We start from the raw sequence: 5,964 nt of genomic DNA, 5'->3' as shown, positions 1-5,964 counted from the left end.
AGACAAGCTGAAGCAAGGATGAGGCCAGTGGATCTTGCAAAGCCCTGGGATGTTCGCACAAGGGTCGGGTTTACAATATTAGGCCGAAAACTGTGACCTTTTCAAAACAGGCTCAGGTTGGAACAAGAGAAGGGCTGCAGGGCATGGATGCCCCTGTGAGGAGGGGTCAGGAGGTAGAAATGGCCCAGAGGAGTCCTTTTTTTAAAAAAATTAATTTGTTTATTTATTTATTTTTGGCTGCGTTGGGTTTTCATTGCTGTGCACGGGCTTTCTCTAGTTGCGGCGAGCAGAGGCTACTCTTCATTGCCGTGCACGGGCTTCTCATTGCAGTGGCTTCTCTTGTTGCGGAGCACTGGCTCGAGGTGCGCAGGCTTCAGTAGTTGTGGCACGTGGGATCAGTAGCTATGGCTCATGGGCTCTAGAGCTCAGGCTCAGTAGTTGTGGCGCACGGGCTTAGTTGCTCCGCGGCATGTGGGATCTTCCCAGTCCATGGATCAAACCCGTGTCCCCTGCATTGACAGGCGGATTCTTAACCACTGCGCCACCAGGGAAGTCCCTAGAGGAGCACATTTAATGGACATTTTCAATGTGCAGGTTTTGGGACATGAAGGAAACTGCTCAACACAGAGCCCCTTGCCACGTGTGGCTGTTGAGCATGTGAAATGTGACTGGTCTGAATTAGATGAAAAAAGCACAACAGATTTCAAAGGTATAATACAGGGGGAGAAAAAAGCGTAAAATAGCTCATTAATAACTTGTTGATACTTTTTTTATACTGACTACACATTGAAATTATAATACTTGAACGTATGAAGTAACCTCTTTTATTAAAATTCATTTCATCTGTTTCATTTTACTTTTTAAATTGTTGCTATTAGAAAAGTTGAAATCACATCTCTGGCTTCCATGATATTTCTGTTGGACAGTGTTGCCATATGCCCTTCACCCAGTGAACTTTTATTGGACACCCACTTTGCCCAAGGAAGCCATATAATATTAATAATGGCTCCAGTTTTTATCAGGCTGACTACTTGCCAGGCACTTTGCACTGATTTAGTAACTTGCCCTAGTTAAGAAAGTACACTGGCTTCCCAAATCCCCATTATTAACCAATTGGCCAAACTGCCTTCCTGGTGGCAGAGACCTTGGGGTATAGTTGGGGTGCATCACAGATGCCTGCCCCAACATAATAGAAGGGCTGTGTGAAGCCGAGAACACCCAAGTTAAAAACCAACCCTCAGGAGCACATACACTTTAAATGTTTTTTGACATGATTGAAACACACAGCCATCTATCTGCATTCTCTTTCCCAATTTTTTTTACAAAGATGGCCAAACTTTTTTGACATGCTGGTCAGTTTCTCTGAGGTTCAGGATGTGACCTGGGGAGAGAACAGTGGTTCTCCACCTCGGCTACCCAGTGTGATCAGCTGGGGAGCTTGGGGAAATGCTGATGTCTGGGCCCCATCCTTAGAGATTCTGATGTAATTAGTCTGGTTTGGGGCCTGGGTTTGGGGATTTTTAAACCAGAGAAGGGGTGGTTCTAATGTGCAGTCATGGATGAGAATCATTGGAGTAAAAAGTTAACTGGTCCATATGGAGATTGGATCCCCCAACCCCAGACTCCCTCATTTGCTCTCTTCTGATTCATTCTGCCCACCTGACCAGCTGAAGGTGTGCTCATGTCCCGAACTCATTACGAGGGACTGCTGGGGTGAACAGAGCTCAGTACAAGGAAGGGGACAAGATCACAGAGCTTCTTAAAGGCTGAGAATATTTTATTTTGTTTTATTTTTTATTATTATTATTTCTTTGCGGTAGGCCTCTCACTGTTGTGGCCTCTCCCGTTGCGGAGCACAGGCTCCGGACGCGCAGGCTCAGCGGCCATGGCTCACGGGCCCAGACGCTCCGCGGCATGTGGGATCTTCCCTGACCGGGGCACGAACCCGCGTCCCCTGCGTCGGCAGGAGGACTCTCAACCACTGCGCCACCAGGGAAGCCCCGAGATTTAACTTTTGAAAAAGAAATTTTCTTCTGCATCCTATCTTGCTTATCCCTACCCTCCCCACTCCCACCCTCCTCATGTAAATCAGCCTGGGGAATCAGATCTTGGAGAAACTTTGATCTCTTTATCTGAAGGCACAAAGATAGCATTGCAAAGCCTGATGCTGGTGTGGAGGTGGCATGGTTCTGAATGCTTCACATTCTTCTAGCAAGTTTCACTGCTACTGTATTCTCAGAGAAGGGACCTTCCTGCTTGAGCAAGGCCCTGGGGAAACTGGTGATGGAATGTACGGAAGAACAAGGACAGGGTAGGAGGGAGTCTTCTTTGACAGGAAACATCAGTGAGTTCTGATATGCAAAGATTTGAAAAATCCTTTACATCAGTCACTCAGAAAGAACCTGGGACTGGGCTATGGACTTGGCTCTCTCACTGTATCATTAAAAAAAGACATTTCAAGTTTCCAAGCTACTAACTGCAACAGGCCTCTCACTGAGCCCCTGAGTCCCTCCAGCCCACCATCTGTCTGCACGGCTGCCAGTGCTTGCTCTGAAATGCACATCTGACCATGTTGCTCCCTAGTTTAGGATCAGTCTCCAGCTCGACTCCTACCCTGCAGCCTCCATGACCAGTAGGAAAAAAAAATCTAAACTCTTCTCTATGTCCTTTGAAGCCCTTCAAAATCTGGTCCCAGGATGCATTTTTTATCTCATCTGCAGATCTGCGCCCTTTCTCCTGCTCTCCAGACCACTGAACCTGTTGCCCTACCATCCTGTGTGTCATATCTGCCCCTGTACAGCCATGAGCTCCACCAGGAAGGGCAGTGGCTGGGCCCCTCTGGCCATGTCCATCCTCCAGCACCCATCCCAGTTCCTGGGACATGGGCTCAGTTAAGGTTTGATGCCTGAATGACCAACTAAATGAGCAACCATGTAAATTAAGGCCCTTGTACTGGACAATTCCTAAATTCTCTTCTGGCACTAGCTTCTGAGAACTGTTCCTCAGGGCCGAGCTCAATAACGGTCACTGCAGTTTCCAATCCAGAAAAATAGAGACAAGTGGTCTGACAAAGGGTTTAAAAGTTTTTGTTTATTTTTAGTAAATCATAAAAATTTTTAGTAAGTCCTATGGTTGCATAACAACGTGAAAGTACTTAATGCCACTGAACTGTACACTTAAAAATGGTTAAGACAGTAAACTTTATGTTATGTGTTTTTCACCACCACTTTTAAAAAGGACCTCTCTGAATGTTCAGTTTCTACCACAATGCCCCTAGCCCTTCTGTCTAGTGAGATTTCAAGGTGATCAAACAAAAACCCCTTTGAGTAGGAAAGGTATTAAAACCTTTATTCTTAAAGAAAATGGAGAAAGAGAGGATTCCTGGTTTAATAAAATGTTCAAATACAGTGATACTCAAAGTACCCTAATATCACACATTTCCAGAAGCTTCAACTATCTATCACGGAGCCCAGGACTAAGAAATAAGCAAAAATAGCCTCTGAGTGACCACAGTAAATGTCACTAGACTAATTAAAGAACCGATTTTATGAGGTAGGTGATCATCTCCACTTCATGATCAAGGAAATTGGGGCTTAGAAAGGGTAACTTGCCTACATTTATACAGCTGGCCAGTTAAAGAACCAAGATTCAAGACTACTCTGGATGTGGAAAGATTTTAAAAAGAAAAAAACCCCAAGTTCATGCTCTTTCTACTTCACCATGCCTCTACTTCTTGGATGCTATAATATTTATAATGTCTTTCTTGTTTCGCTTGGTTTGGTTTTTGTTTTGTTTTGTGTCGTTTTTATTGAGATATAGTTGATTTACAATATTATATTAGTTTCACGTGTACAAAATAGTGATTCAAAATGTTTACAGATTATATTCCATTTAAACTTATCATAAGGACTTCCCTGGTGGCGCAGTGGTTAAGAATCCACCTGCCAATTCATGGGACATGGGTTCGATCCCTGGTCCGGGAAGAAGAGAAGCCACGGAAATGAGAAGGCTGCGCACCGCAACAAAGAGCTGCCCCCGTTCGCGGTAACTAGAGAAAGCCCGCGCGCAGCGACGAAGACCCAACGCAGCCAAAAATAAAATAAATAAATAAAGTTATTATAAAATGTTGGCTACATTCCCTGTACAATATATCCTTTTAGCTTATTTATTTTATACATAGTAGTTTGTGTGGTTTTTATTTTTGTTTTTGTTTTGAGTCCTCGCAAAATAACTTTGACTACCTGCTCCAAATGGGACTTTATTGGAAGGAGACTGTGGGCTCAGAGAACTGAAGGAACAGTTAGCAAACGGGGCCAGACTGGCAGGAACTGGGCAGCTGGGGGACCTTCTCTCTAGAATGTGGCAGTTCATGTGACACACACCTGAGCTTGCCGGGCTCAGAGACTCTCTGTTCAGGTTTCAAATTCCCAGGAGGGAGAATCGGTTTGCCTGCCTGGGTTAGGTGTCTACAGCCATATTAATCTGCTCTGCCCAGGGAAGTGGAGGACTGGACACCAGTCTTGGCCACTGGTGCTCATCCCGGGTGTTGGCTCTTCTCAGAGAACGGGGGAGTTCCTGTGGGCCAGGCAGACCCCAAGGTGTGTCTTCAGAAGGAAATTTCCTGGGGGAGGTAAGAAGGCAACAGGAGTACCCTGGCACCCCGAGAGGCCCCTGTGGAAATGCCCTGAGCTATAAATTTAGCCTAAGCTTTGCATATCATTCCATTCACAGTTTCATCGTTATCCGGAGTTACAAACTTTGGCAGCATATCTGCAATTTTGACCTCAGCGGATTTAAAGTGTTAAAATTCATCTTACCTGTGCCAAGGTGGCTGCTCTGGAGCTTGCCTTCCAAAGTAACCGTAGGGGGTTTAGTGGGTCAGAGAGCTGTTCAGGGCAGGAAGAAATGAAGGCCTCCAATCCAGAAAGCTCAGAGCTGCCTGGGTGGCAGGCTGTGCTCACTCTCCAGGAACCCCTGAGGGCTCTCTAAAAAAGACAATTAATATGTATGTCATGCTTTTGACTCCATTTAACTGTGTGTTTGGGCTCATTGCATAGAAACCTGCCCCACACAGACAGTCTCATCAAGCAATAACCAAGCCTGGCCTAAATTCTAATACTCATTTAAGGCTATTCAAACCATTTGCTCTAACTCAGGTTCAGCTTATAGGCACAAACCAGTAACCACATTAAATGGCCAGTAGTTCAGCCAGCCTTTCAAAGTCAGGAAGGCCTGTATGTGAATACATAGCAGCAGCAGCTACCATTGCACAGCACCTTACTGCTAGTTCAGTTTTATGTCTCTACAATCCTGAGAAAGCCATTATTACAACTATTTATGGATGAGAAAAATGAGGAGGCACAGAGGAGTTTTGACTTGGCCCTAGAACAGCATATTGGGGAACCCCAGATAGACTGAGGACTTGAATTCAGGTCTTCTAACACCAGAGTATGTTACCTAATGATTCTTCACCTTTACACAGAGGGACTGGCTTCTCCATGCCAGTGTACCTTTAAAGAATGCATCGGATTAGTTTCTCTGCCCAAGAAAATAGTGTCACCCTTTTCTTGGGCTCTAATTGCAAGAACAGCTGAGCTGGAGCAGATCCTTTTGACCATTTGTTGCCAAATCCCAGATTACACTGTAGACAAGAGGAGTTTTCTAGGACTAAAGTGAGTATAGTTAGGGTGAGGATTTCAGGACCATGGAACTAGAAAGAACTTTATTCTAAACCTCAGGATTGAAATCCAAAACCAGTTTTTGCTTTTGCCTGTTAGATGTCAATCAAAGCTTAGTTCAGCTTCAGTGCTTAAACACAAGGTCTTCAGTGTTCTCTATGGATTGATGATTGTCTGGCCTCTCCATCACCCCTGGGTGTGGGAGATGAGTGAAAGTGGCATGGAAGTCGGTGAGATTTGGGGAGAGTGAAAATCAGCCTCTTCATGGTTCTGATCTGTGTTTTGC

This window comes from Monodon monoceros, unplaced genomic scaffold (assembly GCF_005190385.1).
Source record: "Monodon monoceros isolate NGI ecotype Baffin Bay Population unplaced genomic scaffold, NGI_Narwhal_1 Super_Scaffold_19, whole genome shotgun sequence".
NCBI classification, from domain to species: Eukaryota; Metazoa; Chordata; class Mammalia; order Artiodactyla; family Monodontidae; genus Monodon; species Monodon monoceros.
Note: the sequence above shows the minus strand (reverse complement) of the source record.